Source organism: Arachis hypogaea, chromosome 5 (genome assembly GCF_003086295.3).
Source record: "Arachis hypogaea cultivar Tifrunner chromosome 5, arahy.Tifrunner.gnm2.J5K5, whole genome shotgun sequence".
NCBI classification, from domain to species: domain Eukaryota; kingdom Viridiplantae; phylum Streptophyta; class Magnoliopsida; order Fabales; family Fabaceae; genus Arachis; species Arachis hypogaea.
Genome location: NC_092040.1, coordinates 39,080,993 through 39,098,641, shown reverse-complemented (window position 1 = coordinate 39,098,641; position 17,649 = coordinate 39,080,993).

Sequence of the window (17,649 nt, the reverse complement as noted above, 5' to 3'; positions counted from 1 at the left end):
TCAATTTATCTTGCATTTATTCATGAAAAATGCATACTTTTGTGAATTTCTTCTAATTGTGCTTAATTGTTAGAAACATATTTTTTATGCTTCAAATTATCAAATTTAATTTCTTTTTATGCCATTTGATGACGTTATCAATTTCAATTAAGTGTTTCAGGGTTAAAGTACATCAATGGCTTCAAAGGATCGAAAAGAATGGAGCAAAGAAGCGAATTCGGGAAGCGATTTGGAAGAGAAGTTGTCTGGCAGCTCGCTTAAACAAGCTTTCCTCGCCCAAACGGGAATCTTGCTTGAACGGAATTTTCTCGCCCAAATAAGAAGCTCGCGTAATACGAGAATCTCACGTAAATGAGATTTTCTCGCTTAAGCTTTAATCTCGCCCGCGTGAGTGTTTTTCGCATGCGCGAGACAATTCCACATGCTAAGTTAATGAAATATGTGTATCCTCATGTTTTGTCTTTCTAAAGGCTCCCAATAGCCAATTCTGATGTTATAATGAAGCCAAGATGAAGGGAAAAGAACCAAGATGTCTTAGTTTAGGTTTTTAATCATATTTTAGTGAAATTCTAGCGAGAAAAGCTCTAACTTCTCTCTAAAATTTTAGGGTTCTAGTTTAATTTCTCTCAAGTTTTAGGTTTTAATCTTGGTTTAGTTTAGTTTTATTTAATTTTATTATTCTACCACCTTAATTTGATAGATTTTCATGTTAGTTTTTATTGTTTTTGTCATTTTAGTTCATGAACACTTGTTGAATTTTGTGATTCTTATAAATGAATTTGATATTTTATGTTTTCTTGTTGCTTAGTTGAGTTGTTATTATTATTTTCTTGCAATTAGTAGTTGTAGATTTCACTAATTCTTGCAATTTATGATGCTTTATGTTTATGTACTCTAGGTATTTGATAAAATGCTTGAATTAGTTATTGAGTAGATTTTTGTACTCTTACCTTGAGGAGATTGATGACTTAGGTGACCTTGAGCCATTGATGTCCGATATTGATTAGTGATTTAGGGTTGTTAGTTGATCTTGTTTCTATTGACGCTAATCTTTTACAAATTCAATTAGTAAATTAGTTAGAACTTAAGGATTAGAATTAATTACGCCCACTTGACTTTCCTCAATGTGTAGAAGTTGACGAAGTGGGATTAACTCTTCATAATTGTCATGTTTGTGGTCAATGACAAGGATATTGATCCTTGACTCTCAACCCTTGCCAAAATTTTTTAGCATTTGAATTTACTTCTTTTTACTAGTTAATTGTCTTAATTGCTCTTATTTAATTTCTTCTTTGCTTCTTTAATTTCTTGCCATTAAAATTTTTCATTTATTGCGATCAAACCCCGATTTCCTCCCATAGCCAATGATATGCACTCGATTGTGATTCCAATAGAGAATGACCCGAGATTTAAACTCCCTGTATTTGATTTGGATTGTAACATTCTAAACTAAACTTTGAAGAGCATTGAATTCCGGTTTAGAGCTATAACGAAATTGAGCTTTTAAACTTGTGAAATTATAAACTGGTGTTTAGCACCTCGTTAATGAAGCGACGATGCAAGAAATATTTTCAATATATCACGAAAGTCTATCACAAGACTTTGTCATCGAGCTATACATTAAGTTCGAACATTTGACTTATGGGATTGAAGAAGCTGATGGAGACATGGATTGAAAAGGCTACAATAATGAAAGTGAAGATGAATTTGAAGGCAACTATGAAATAGATTATCCAAATGTAGATAGAGACGATGTTGATTGCACTAATGAGGCAGATGTAGAAGAAGTGGCAAATGTCCTAGTAAGCCAATATCCGTTTGGGGAACTATCTTTTATGCGCACTTTGGAACTTGAGACTTTAAATGCATTGGAGTTTTCTGAGTATGCGAATGCTAGTATGTGAATATGATATTAATAGAGTATATCTATATTTTTTATACTATAAGATGATTATTCTACCGTAGTTGCTAATTATAATGTATAATTGCTTTTTGTGGTATTGTTGCAGATCCATCTATTGTTGCATATGACAAATTTGTTATTGGGATGAAATTCAGTTCTAAAGAGATTGTGATCGCGAATATAAAAAACTTTACAATTTGTAAAGGAATTGACTATCAAATATACGAGTTTGAACCAACGACATTTTATGCCAAATATATATAATATGAAAACAATTATAATTGACTTATCAGGGCTAGTTTGATATGAAATAATTATGAATAATATAATAAAATATAAAATATATTTTTTTTGTTATTTTTTTCTTATTAAGTTATTTTATTAACATAATAAAATATATTTAAAATCATTCATACCTATTATATTACAATTTAACATGACAACATAAAAATAAAAATGATACTAATCATCTTCTGGTATTATTTTTATTTGTAAAAAAATTATAACTTTTAATAAATATATTTTAACTAATATTCGTAAACATACTATTAACGTTAGAAAACATATTTTTAAAAAAAATATTAATAATAAATTTTAATATTTTCATTTTAAATATATTATTATCGTTAGTAACAATCTTTTAAAAAAATATTAATTACAACTTTTAATATTACACTCATATATTAATCACGTATTATTTCTATTATACCTAAATATATTACAAAAAAATTATAGCACAAAATCAAAAATTTTAACTAATTACATCAATTTTATATTAACTCTGAATACTTTTAAAAAATTTTACTTTATATATTCTAACATTTTAACGTATTATAAATATTTTTTAATTATTTTCAAATATATTTGTAAAAATTAGAATACTGATTACTTTAATAATACCGTAAGTAAACTAAATTTTTAAACAACATTAATAAATTCTAACACATTAACAGTCTTTAAACAACACTAATTAATACTAATCAACGCTAATTAATTAAAATTAATATTAAATAAATTAACTTACATATCTAGAATGATCTAAAAATTGAATAATGTATTTTTTAGGTTTATTGAGATCACAAATCACCATTGTTACTTCACTCTTTTAAATATAAATTTTTTCTTTTAATAAAGCTTAGAACACCATCCAGCTCTTCCTCCCTCTCTATAAATTAGTGAGTGAAGATAAAAATGACTTCACTTCACTTTTCTTTGTTTTGGTAAAGCCAAATGAAGTTCAGTTTTTTTGTTGTGGTTCACGAGTGAAGGAAAGAGAGATGCAACGAGTCATGCATTCCCCCAGACCAACTACATGGTGGACACTTGGCATCTCCCCAGCAATTTGTCCCCGTATAGACATGACAATTTTTTCTGGTGAAACAGGTGTCCGCGGAGATTTATCTGCCGGAGGACAGGTTTGGGGACCATTTTCTCCCCCAGGACGGGAACCCATATAATAAACAGGACCGAGGCAAGAACCATAGTCCCCACCCCGTGGGAACTTGTATAATCCCATTATAGGAAATTACATAAATGCCCTTCATATATATGTTAGTTTCTCCCTGGCCTTTATAACCCTAAGCCGCCTCACTCACTCTCACAATCTCACTCACGGATTCACTCTTTCTCTTCTTTGAAGAACCCTAAACTCTCTAGTCCACCTCTCCTCTTAACGTCGTTCATCGTCCGCCACCCCTTAAACCTCCTCACCATTGCGCTTCTCCTTCTCATTGCTTCCTCCTCTCACCTTTAAGGTCATTGCAGCAGTCATTGGTTTGTTGCACGCCTAAGACGCCCCTGTCAAGGAGAACGTCGTCGCCATCTTCACGGGCGTGTCGCCGTCTTCACGAAAGCATTGCCTTCTCCATCGCAGCATTGAGCGTTGCCATCGCAGCAGTGAACATCAAGGTTCACCTTCTTCCGATCTTATTCTTCTATTCTATTTCTCCGTGTCAATAATACGTAATATACCCGAAAACCATCATATGATAAAGTTCAATTAACTTTCAAGCGAGAATGCTATCAACAATAAATCTTACAACGGATACCATCATTAAAATAAACCAGCGACGATATTAAAGACAAAACATTTCAATAATTAAGAACAACCCTACACATTACTGGCAGAGGCAGAACCAATATTGACTTCTCCCTGTGGACACCTCCTACGTGTGTAGCCAAACTATCTGCAAAGCCCACATCTTTTGGGTCTGTTTAGGTCAGCCTTGTCTATTGTAGATTGGATCCTAGTAGTCTTGGAACACCTTTCAGACGCATGTCTCTTGGTTGGATCAGGTATCACTGTTAGGCCATCATATGGTGGCCAAAACCATTCAGGGATTAGAGGTATAAATACCATCTAATAGACATCAAACACTGAACTAAGGTGATACACCTCAAGGACATAGGTGGCCCAAGTCAGACGTGCGTATGCACAGCATGCTAAGGCATGGTGACATGGATAATGAAGTGCTTGGAAATATCCGTAATCACAGGTCTAGTCCCTAAGTGACACTCTGTATGAGCCAAGTGAGAAGCTACCAGTCGAAGTGCTCTCAGCAATAGTAAACTCAAAATTATCTTTGTCGTACAAAGTCACTGTGAAACACCTTGAGGCCTTCAGATTATCCCCTATTGCCTTCATCAGATGCTGACCAAACTACTACCCAATTCCTAATTGTGCCTCTACCTTTCTTCCTTTGTGAACAAATAGCTCGGCCAACCTACCATAGGTGGACTTCACCAACGAACAAATTGGAGGTTCCTTACAACCTTTATATCGAGTTCACACACTCAAAGATATTGGTAGTCATATGCCCGAATCTCCGGCCTTCATCCCGATGTTAATTCCAAAGCGCATACTCAATCCGGTTAGCCCAGTCACACATTACAGGATCTTCAGATCGGAGAATGTCAAACCAGTAGTTAAACTCGACCTCAGTCTTGGCGTACGCTGCATTCACTAGAAATCTCTGTGCATCATTGCCCTTAAAAATTAGGGCAAAATTCATCACCACGTGTCAGATACAAAATGCCCCGTATGCATTAGTGGAAGACAACTGCCATCAGGATCCTCCAATGCAGCCTTGATCCCGTTGTGCCTATCCGATATAACTAGAATACCGTCCACAAGTGCAAATACAACAGGAATGATATTGGAATTGCCGGACAGAGTAATTGCAACGAGCAGTACGCCCCCGTATTCACCGTATAAGTGGGTCCCATCGACACTAATCAACGAATTACAGTGCCGGAAGGCCTTGATACACGGTGAGAATGTCCAGAAAAGCCGATGGAAATAAGCTGATGACTCATTGAGTTGCCACCAACTCGCATAGGACTTGTCCTCAACACTGCAACACTACTTGGCATCGTGATCTACACACCCAGTATCCATCACGGCAACTCATTATATGACTCTTTCCAATCTCCATAAATCTGTTCTACGACCTTCTACTTAGCCAACCAAACCCTCCTGTAAGTCGGTCTGAATCTAAAATGTTCCTCTGTCATATTCTGCAGTATTTGATCGACACAGCAACATCAGCTCTAATCATAGGCAGGATGAAAGCCGATATCACATGATAATCAAGCATCTTATGATCACTGGATATCAAAGTGGTCAGACAAGTATGAGGTTCGTTGTACCATTTTACCTCCCAAATACTTCTGCGCTGGTGAAGACTTATCCAAATCAACCATGTGCACCCGTTGCCAAACTCCTTACACTTCCCATAGTTCTTGCTATGATCGGATTCCAACACTTTGTATTCAACCCCACAGCAGATGCTATAAATCTTCAAGCTTAAGACGACCTCCTCTTTATCATGAAACTGCTGACCAACTTGGAACTCAGCTAAAGATCCTGTTTCTTGTGTATCTCTGGCCCTAAATCCCATAGGTACTCCTAGTAAACCATGCTGTGTCATGACATCCAAGTCCAAAGTTGAAAAGTGCGGGGTTACTACTGAGTTCCTAAACTAGATGCTCCTCCACCCCCAGCTGGAATACTCCTTGCTATGTCATCATCACTATCGTCAGCAATGGTGGCAGGATCCACATCATCATCATCATCATCCTGCAGTATATCATCGACATCATTCAGTGCTCTGTAACACCCTACCACACAGAGTCTTATGCTTAAGTCGTAAAGTAGAGGTGGCAAGGTATTACGACCTCTAAAAAAATATGTATATAATTATAATTGAAAGAATTTTGTAACTAGGAGTCTTGAAAAAGAAGTTAAGCAAAAGCAAAAATTGAAAATCATGTCACACTCACAAGGATAATCATAAAATGGATAGGTAAGATCAAAAGAAGGCTAAAGACATAATATACAGATCAGAGTTCTAAAATATAGATATCAAGCTCCAGACTCGACCTACAAAGCTAAGGCCGATCAGAGTATATATATATATATATATATATATATATATATATATATATATATATATATATACAACCCAAAATATAACTCAAACTACAGAATAAACACTTGTTGCTCCAAATCAACCCCTAGGAGGGACAAACATAAAATATATACAGAGGAGAATCTATATACCTATATACATACCATAAATACAAAATACAACATCCTAAAACTAACCCAACTTCGCGTGCACAGGAAACTTCAGACGCTCAGTGAGGTGCCTCTCGACCTATGATGCACCACTATTTCGTGGTACATCTTGTGCTTAATTGAGAGGATTTTATCCACTAATCTCACATTTATTCATGTAAATTGCATGTTTTACATTTTTCTTCCTGATTTTATGCTATGATTGAAAACATGTTTCTTTGGTCTTAATTTAGCTAATTTTAATCATTTCTCATTACCATTCGATGCCTTGATAGGTGTGTTAAGTGTTTTCAGAGATTACATGGCAGGAATGGCGTAGAGGATAGAAAGGAAGCATGCAAAAGTAGAAGGAATACAAAAAATTGAAGGAACTGCAAAGCTGTCAACCCTGATCTCTTCGCATTCAGTCGGTCATAACTTGAGCTACAGAGGTCGAAATGAGGCGGTTCCAGTTGTGTTGGAAAGCTAACATCTAGGGCTTCAAAATGATATATAATTTACCATTGTGGCCATGGAGCTAGGTGACGCGCACGTGCACTTGGCGCGCGCGCACATTGGCAAAAAGTCCATCGGCGCGCACGCGCATCTGGCGCGTACGCGCGACATGCGCGACGTACTGCAAACGTAGAAATCACTGGGGGCAATTTCTGGGCTGTTTTTGACCCAGTTTTTGGCCCAGAAAACACAGATTAGAGGCTGCAGAGTGGGAAAATCATTCATTCATCACACAACTTTTCATTCACATAATTTTAGGTTTTAGATGTAGTTTTTAGAGAGAGAGGCTCTTTCCTCTCTCTAGGTTCTAGGATTTAGGATTTCTCTTAGTTTTAGATTTATTTCTCCTCCAATCCAGGTTCAATGTTCCTTTAATTTAGTTTCTCTTCTACTTTTATTTATTCTATTACTTTAATTTATGAATTCTCATATTAGATTTGATTTCTTTTATTAATGCAAATTAAGGTATTTCATGTTTATTGCTTGCTTCCACATTTGTTGTATTTGAATTTCTTGGTTTTGGTTGAGTAATTGGTGACTCTTGAGTTATCATACTCCTTTGTGATTAATAATTGAACTTGTTAACTTATTTCAATTCCAATAACTCCAGTCTTTCCTTGAGAAGTTGACTAGGACTTGAGGAAATCAAATTGATTTATCCACTTGATATACCTTCATAGTTAGAGGTTGACCAAGTGGGAGCAATGAACAATTCTCATCACAATTGATAAGGATAACTAGGATATGACATCCAGTTCTCATACCTTGCCAAGAGCTTTTCTAGTTATTAGTTTATTCCTTTTGCCATTTACTATTCTTGCTTCTTATGTTAAAAACCCCAAAATATACCCTTACATAACCAATAACAAGAACACTTCCCTGCAATTTTTTGAGAGACGACCCGAGGTTTAAATACTTCGATTATTAATTTTAAGGGGTTTGTTACTTGTGACAACCAAATTTTTGTATGAATGGATTCCTTGTTGGTTTAGAAGCTATACTTTCAATGAGAACTTATTTGTGAATTCTAGACCTCGCAAAAATCCGTTCGTCAAAATGGCGCTGTTGCCGGGGAATTGCGAATGTGTGCCTTATTATTGGTTATTGTAAATATTTGCTTTTTGCTTATTTATTTATTTTTTGTTAGTTTTTATGTCTTAGTTGCTTATTAGTTTTTGTTTTTATTTGCTACTGTGAATTCTCACCCTTTTGACTATGAGTTTGGTTCAAACTATGTTGCAGGAAATAGAAGCTACAATGAGAACATGCATCAAGGTTGGGACAACCAAAGATGGAAGGAGCCACAAGGATTTAATTAACCCTCTTGGCAATAACCTCCACCAATATACTATGACCAAGAGCCCTTCCAAGAGGCATACCAAGATAATGGCTATGGTGAACACCCTTTTGATTATCAACAACCACCACCATATGCCTATGGACCCCCTCCTCAACATAGCCCTCAACCCTACTCACAAGCCCATTTCCACCATTCACCTCCATATGACCTTAACCCATATCCACCATACCAACCACCTTATGAGCCAAATGAACCATACATAGAACCACCCCCATTCCAACATAATTACTCTCATGAGTCACCACCTCAATATTCACCATCTCCATGCCCTTACCAAAAAGAACCACCTTCCTACCATGCACCATTTCTCCAAAATAATGAACCCTCCTATCCACTCCAACCTCCACTGGATGACAACACCCTGGGTGTTATTCACCAAGGGCAAACAAAGCTTCATACCACACTTGCCTCTATCACTAGTCTCACCTCTACTCTTCAAGCTCTTATATCCCGCATGAACCAACCCTCTACCTCTAATATTCAACCCTCAAGCTTTATCACACCACCACCTTCCGTGCAAAAATACCCATATCCATCAATCCAAGAGCAAGATGATCCCAATTATGCTATTGATATGGAACAAGAGAGAAGGGATCGTCTTCGCGAATTCATACTTCATAAGAAGCTAGAGGAGGCCCTAAAGGTGGAGGTAGGAGAGACCCTTGAAGATGAAGGATTAGTTAAAGGGAGTTGTCATGGAAAGGAAATCATCAAGGAGGAGTTTGATTTTGTATTAGAGCAAGTGGAGAAAGCCGAAATTATCACAAAAGAGGAAGTGGTTGCAGACTTAGGAGATGCGAAACCTCCACAGGAAACTCAAGTCATAGAGCCTCCTTCCAAGACGTTTGAATTTGAGGTTCAGGAGGGTGTACAACCTCCAAGGCATATCATGGTTGAAGACTTGGAAGAGGTTAATCAAGAGATGGAGATTCAGGAAGAAGAAGCACAATCTCCCATGCCCTTAGTAAGAAATGAAAAAGAGATTGAATTGGAAGAAAGCTACCAAGAGGAAGAGGTTGAAATCGAAGAAGCTTGTAAAGAGGTGAAAGTTGTCAAGGAAGAGCACAAGGGAGTGGAGCTTGCACAATCATTGGAAACACCTCTTCCAAAGCCATTACCATCCAATACAACATTCAAGTGGGTAAAATTCTTATTCTTGACCTTTACTTTCCCACTTGAATATGCTTTACTGGAGACGGATGGTCAACTTAGAGCTCTTTGTGGCATTAAGAGTAAAAAGAAGATGAGCAGTGGAAGGAGTTGTCATGCAAGGTTCAATATGGTTGTACGCTCCAAGTTGAAATGCGAAGGTTGGTGTAGAGCTCGATTGAATGGGTCTAGGAAGTTGTTTGGCTGCTTCAGTGAGAATTCAGATTGCTTGCCACCCGGTTGAAAAAATAGTGATCAACACAAAGACGGGTGCAAAAGCAAGGTTTGGGACCCCGGAATTCATTCTAGCAATCAACACTCTTGGGGCCTTGTCACTTGCTTCAACTTGCTTGAAGGCGTTATGCGCCTTGTTTGGGATCCCGGAGGCTATTGGAATTACAAACATTGGTGGGGATTCAAGGATCAGTACAAGCACAAGCTACCATGACAAAGAGCATACCAAATGTCCAACTTAAGGACTTTAACTAAAAGTGCTAGGTGGGAGACAACCCACCATGGTATGATCGTTCCTTTTCATCTTAGTTTTATTTTGTTTTATTTTTATTAGTGTTCATTCATTCATTCATTCTGCATCTTCACATGCATTCTGCATTTAAAAGAGAGAGAGAGAGAGAGAGAGAGAGAGAGAGAGGGAGAGAGAGCATTCGACGCGCAAGCGTACTTGACGCGTGCGCATCGCTTACGATTTCAGGCAACCCACGCGGAAGTGCACATGGCGCGCACGCGTGACCCTGAATTCGGCGTAAATGGGTGTTTGGACAAATGTTGTGCTGGCTTGGCGCTGGTATTGTGCTGGACGCACAACCTGCCCCACGCGTATGCGTCCCTAATGCATACGCATCACCTTGCCCATCTAGTCACCCACGCGCGCGCGTACATGCCGCACACGCGTCGCACACCTTCTCTCCACAAATGCAAGAGTTACAGAGGGTTGTGCGTGCGCGGGGCTTGACTCGCGCTAGCGGCACAACCCCTATGACGCGTATGCATACAGCGCGCATACGCGTCCCTCTCTTTCATGTGACCTGCGCGGATGCACGCAGTACGCGTGCGCGTTGGTCGCAACACCTCACTAAACCAGCGCGCCGCCAATTCTCTTTCTCTCTCCTTTCCAAATCCTAATTCTCTCTCTTAATCCAAATTCTTTCTTCTCTCTTCTCTCTTCTCCTCCCCTCTCATCCTTATTCCCTTTCTTTTCTTCTATTTGCTACATTTGCATACTCGCATTCATGGCATTTTAACTTCATTGTTTCTTCTCCCCTTCTCTTCTATATTTGTTGTTTTCACATTGGTGTTAAAATGTTCTTACTCAAATGTTGCATATTTCCTGCATTATTTTGGGTGCTCCTTGACATGTTTGTTATTTAGTTGACATGCCCTGTACTCCTATTATTTTCTCACTTATATGTTGTAGCTACCATGTAGTTGAGAACCTTATTATTTGGAACTAGCCCACATATGTTTTCTTTCATTTCATATCTTTACTTGTGGGTTCTTTTCCTTCCTTTTTCTCTTCTTTCAGGATGGCCACCAAGAGAGAAAAGGAAAATTTTCTAACTGGAGCAATAAACAAGTCTGCTACACAATCTTTGGAGATAGGCACCAGTTGGAGCAACCTGCCCACTTGTGCATCTCAGCATGCACCGAGGACGGTGCAATCTTTAAGTGTGGGGAGGTCGATACCGACTTTTGCAGGTTAGTTAGTTTCTTCTCAACACCAATTTTTATTTTTCTTTGTTAGTTCATTGTTGCATTTGCATGTTTGATTGCATGTTTGTTTGATTTTGTGCATGTTTTACCATTACTTGGTTGAAATGATGAATTCTTCTTCAAGAAACTTCTTATAGCATTTCACTAATTTGAATAAAATTTTTGTTAAACTTGTTTGAAGAAATATTATATTAGAACATGGTTTAGAGCTCGAACACACAAAACCAGTGAGATTTTGAGCCTATTTGATTGGTTGCATTTTATCAACCAATATTTTGATTTGGTGTGTGTTGTTCTCTCTAAAATTATGATCTATATATTGCTTGATTCTATATTTTCATGGTTTAATGTATGCATATACTTATATGATTGAGGTCTTGTTTCACTTAGCTTACATACCCATATGGCCTTACCCTTTCATTATCCTTTGCAAACCAATTTGAGCCTATTTTACCCCATTTGTTCTTTATTTTAGCACATCATTACACTACAATAAAAAGCAATATTTATAACAAAAAAATTGTTACAAAAAATCAAAATTTTGAAACAAAAGAATTTTGTAACAAAAAAAAGGAGTTGTTGCAGTATGTCCCGTTACAAAAAGTTTTTGTAACAAAAAATAGAACTATTACAATTCAAAGTAATATTTTGTAACAAATTTTTCTGATGCAAAAAATCAAAAGTCATTACAAAAGTGATAACAAATTTTTATCTTCAAAATATTTTTTGTGACAATATATTTTTTCTATCATAAAAAAATGTTACAAAATATAACTTGATTTTGTAACATTTTTTTCTTCAGTTACAAAATACTATTTGAATCCTTGGTTAGCTTAGACTAGTGAGAGTGCTCAGGAATTAAGTGTGGAGAAATTGGGATTGAAAACATTTGATTTGAGAATTGGGTGTTCTATATTCTTGAAAAAATGTGAAAAAGAATGTTGAGGATATGTTTATGCATTCAATATCTTAATCATATGCATTGAGAAAAACAAAAGAAAAGAAAATAAATAAATAAAAAGAAAAAAAGAGAATTGAAAAAAAAGAAAAAGAAAAGGAAAAGAGCAAATAAATAAAAAAGGGACAAAATGCCCCAAGTTAAATAATAATATCAATGCATATGAGTTGTACTTAAATTTGGGCTGCTTGAATATGTGCAAAACATGGTTAATGGATAAGTTAGGTTGTGTATTTTGATTACATGGATTGTCTTAAGTTAGGTGGGAAGTTTAGGTTAATTAAGGATTCAGATTCTAATCCACTTGACCAAATACAATCCTACCTTGACTCTAACCCCATTACAACCCTTAAAAGACCTCTTGATATGTGTATCTGTGCATTAATTCTTTGTTGATTGGTAGAAGAAGAGCAAGCCTTAAAAAGCAAGATTAGTAGAGAATTGAGAGAATCGAACCTTAAACACCTGAGCGATTAGAGTGTATACACCTCCAGTGAGGGTTCGATGCTCGATTCCTTGTTCCCGACTTTTATGAGTTATTTTCTTCTGCAAGTCTATTTGTACTTCATTTTTATGATTTGAATTAGTGAAATCCAGTTCATATTTCTTCTTGAAGGATTTGTTTATTTTTAACCAAGTTGGTAGAAACATTTTGCATGTAGTTACATTCATATAAATAGGTTGCATTTCATACATCCTACCATTCCTCTTCACTCTTACAGTTTCTCTTGAGCTTAGCATGAGGACATACTAATGTTTAAGTGTGGAGAGATTTGATGCACCACTATTTCGTGGTATATCTTGTGCTTAATTGAGTGGATTTTATCCACTAATCTCACATTTATTCATGTAAATTGCATGTTTTACATTTTCTTTCCTGATTTTGTGCTATGATTGAAAATATGTTTCTTTGGTCTTAATTTAGCTAATTGTAATCATCTTTCATTACCATTCGATGCCTTGATATGTGTGTTAAGTGTTTTCAGAGATTACAGGGCAGGAATGGCGTAGAGGATGGAAAGGAAGCATGCAAAAGTGGAAGGAATACAAGAAATTAAAGGAACTGCAAAGCTGTCAGCCCTGACCTCTTCGCATTCAATCGGTCATAACTTGAGCTATAGAGATCCAAATGAGACGGTTCCAGTTGCGTTGAAAATCTAACATCCAGGGCTTCGAAATGATATATAATTTGTCATAGTGGCCATACAGCTAGGCGACACGCACGCGCACATTGGCGAAAAGTCTATCGACGCGCACGCGCACTTGGCGCGTACGCGCGACATGCTCGACGTACTGCGACTGCAAAAATTGTTGGGGGCAATTTCTGGGCTGTTTTTGACCCAGTTTTTAGCCTAGAAAACACAGATTAGAGGCTGCAGAGTGGGAGAATCATTCATTCATCACACAACTTTTCATTCACATAATTTAGGTTTTAGATGTAGTTTTTAGAGATAGAGGCTCTCTCCTTTCTCTAGGTTCTAGGATTTAAGATTTCTCTTAGTTTTAGATTTATTTCTCCTCCAATCCAGGTTCAATGTTCCTTTAATTTAATTTATCTTCTACTTTTATTTATTATATTACTTTAATTTATGAATTCTCATATTAGATTTGATTTCTTTTATTAATGCAAATTGAGGTATTTCATGTTTATTGCTTGCTTCCACATTTGTTGTATTTGAATCTCTTGGTTTTGGTTGAGTAATTGGTGACTCTTGAGTTATCAAACTCCTTTGTGATTGATAATTGAACTTGCTAACTTATTTGAATTCCAATAACTCCAGTCTTTCCTTGAGAAGTTGACTAGGACTTGAGGAAATCAAATTGATTTATCCACTTGATATACCTTCATAGTTAGAGGTTGACCAAGTGGGAGCAATGAACAATTCTCATCACAATTGATAAGGATAACTAGGATAGGACATCCAGTTCTCATACCTTGCCAAGAGCTTTTCTAGTTATTAGTTTATTCCTTTTGACATTTACTATTCTTGCTTCTTATCTTAAAAACCCCAAAACAAGAACACTTCCCTGTAATTCCTTGAGAGACGACCCGATGTTTAAATACTTCAGTTATCAATTTTAAGGGGTTTGTTACTTGTGACAACCAAATTTTTGCATGAATGGATTCCTTGTTGGTTTAGAAGCTATACTTTCAATGAGAACTTATTTGTGAATTCTAGACCACACAAGAATCTGTTCGTCAAACTGCATCTAAAAAATAATAAAAATATGTATGGAATGAGAACTGGGGATTCTCAACATGGTAAAGGTGCCCGCATAGTTAATATAAGAGATCCCGAAAAAGCCAAAGGCATTCCTAGAACTTCGACACTCAGAATTAAACTTAAGGAAAATACACTAAACTAGAAAGTAGGTAACTGTCTAAGGTTCGCAAGTCCTGAATCAATTTCTAACTTAACCCTTCACTTTCTGCTTCCTCCAACCCTACAAAATACCAGTACACAGACAAGCAATACAGACAAGGCAAATACAAGTAGGATACAGATATAGCAGATAACCATAATAATCACATAGTCAAGCCCAATTAATGCACAATTAAACAAAATAAACATATGCATATGATGTATGCTTGTCCTATGGTTGATGAGTCTCATCTGTCGGTTATATAGCTAACCCAACATGTCCTGGTAGCTAATGATTAGACAGAACACCAAACACGGAGCAAGTGGGACAATGCTGCAACCCTTGCATCTTACCCACGTGCCCGAAGCAAGGGACAACTTCACCCTTATCTCTTACCCATGGTGTTACAATTCTCAACCCAGAGCAAACGGCGACAAAACTCAATCCTTGCATCTTACCCGAAGTCTCAAACTCTTATCCAAAGCAAGTGGATAACATCACCACTTCATCTTACCCAGCTTATTAACTCTTACTCGGATCAAGTGGATAATACCACTACATCTTACCCGAAGTCACATTCAAAAATTCATTCACATTATCATTATAATTCATTCATATTCATTTAATTTCATAAATAATCTCAGTTCTCATCATTCTTCTTCCTCATCCATTTTTCGGAGCAAGTGGACAACGCCACTGCCTCTTATCCGGTCACACATATCTCATTATCATTATAATTCATTCATATTCATTCAACAATTAGACTCAAAAATCAATTCTCATCATCGTTCATTCCTTATTATCACACCTCCCATTTTGTTCATCAAAAATTCATACTCAGAACACAATTCATTCTTTTCTAAATAAAGCAAACTCAAAATGTAATCCTTTTCTTAATAACTCAAAATCAAATTATAAAATCCTTAAAAATCTAAATCTTTCTAAAATAACCACTTCAAACGAAACCTCCTATTTTCATAAAAATTTCAACAGCATCTCCTCTAAAACTCAAACTTCTGCCACCCTTCAAGGGTCCCAACCACCAAACTAAACACCTCTCAGTCATTCAAATCATTTTCAATATCAAATTATTTCAAAATGAAACCAATTCCAATATTAAATCGTTTACAAAATCAAACTACACATTTCTCAACTAATCCATTCAATTTAATTTCACAAACCCACCATCAATTCTCAACACATCAACAATGTCATTATTTTATACTCATCAAAGTCATAATCCGACACGTACAAATTCATTCATCCTTTATACACAATTCATCAATAATTCATTCAGTTCATTCTTATCTTAAGGTCTTCTAGCCTAAGTTTTCACGTGACATTAAACATTAACTACGAGAAACCAAAACCATACCTTGGCCAATTCCTCCCTAAGCCCGGAACACCTCAATTATCCACCGTTCCTCAAGCTCCAAAGCTCCAACTCCTCACCAATTAAATTTTTAGCTCCCAGGATTCAATTTCAAGCTTCCAATATCTACAAATTTAATTCCAATTCAATAAGATACACGATCTAATTCATACAATATCCCAATAATCAACATTGAGCTTACTAAATCACTAATTCACAAGGGTTAGAGTTTTCTCACCGTTACTCACGAGTCAAATAGACAAATCCAGTGATTATCCACCGTTAGAGTACCCCTAAATAATCAAAATCACAAAATCTCTCAATTACAAAAATCCAAAATCACGAACTGAAAAGAGAAAAACTAGGTGAAAAAATAATTATTTCGTGAATTTTGTAGAGAATTCCGAGAAGAACGCATAGCCGCTAACGGCTCGTCAATTGGAGCTCCATATTGAAAGTTATAAAGATTTGAATATTTGGGGAAAAGATTTCGTTAGGTTTTCTTTTATTTCAACTTCCTTTGCGTGAAAATGATCTTGAGGAAGGAAGAAGGCTGAATGCCCCATTTATATGCTGGGCCTCAGTTCGGTTTGGATTTGGTTCAATCGGTTCAGTCTGTTGGTCTGGTTTTAGATTAAAATCTTTAAAATTAGGGTAAAAAACTCATATTTTTAATTATTTCTAATTCATTAAACTATAAAATTTAATTTTTTCTAATTTTTTTAAGTAATAATTAATTTATTGGTTAATTAGTTACTAATTATCGGGAGTTTACATGCTCCACCCTCTCTGAAAGCCAGGACCATAACAAGAGTACCGGTCATCGCATTAGCAAGCTCACCAAAGGTTGGAGTGTCACCTATTTATCCATCACGGTTGTGGTTTAGATCGGCTGCGAAGGACGAAAATGCAACCAAAATTGTCTCAAGTGCAATTACGGGCACATATGATGAGGCACCTTGAGGCATTGAGCTAGAGCAGGCTGGCATTGCTGAAGATTGAGGATTCTGGTTCGAACCTCCTGAATTATAGACCACATCTACAAGCTTGGCCAGTAGCTCAGGAGTCTTCACCTCGAAAAACTAACAACGACAATGGAACAGAATTTGCAGATCTTTGTCATTATCTATGACGAATAAATCGTACTTCACACCATCACGCACCACAGAAATTGGAATCCTATAGAATAACTTGGTCACCCGTTTCATGCCATGTCGCCCTAATTTTTGGATTATTGTATTCTAAAACTCGTTGAAACTCATTGAAGGTTTGAAGAAAACACTCGGCGAATCTTTGTCAGTAAATTTGATTCCAAATCGCGTTTTTCTTAATCGACCGTTTATAGTACACAAGAATTAAAAAACTATCATCACTAGCTATTGTGAATCTCACTATGATGAGAAATTCATGTTCAGCTCGTATTTATATACGTTTGTATTATATAGTAAATCGAATTAATTCAAATGTATGTGTCACTCCATACTAAATCGAATCTAATTCAATTTACCACTAGCCACCATTGAGTATAAATCAAATTTGTTATATTCGATTTACTAGGAACTTATAAATCAAATTGAGTTCATTTAATTTATATTGAATCATACTAATTCGAATCTTATTAATTTGATTTAGTGCTAACATAGATTCGACTTTAATGAATTCGATTTAGTACTATAATATGTAATTTAAAATTAATTAATTTGATTTATATAAAACTATATACGAAGATATGCTTAAC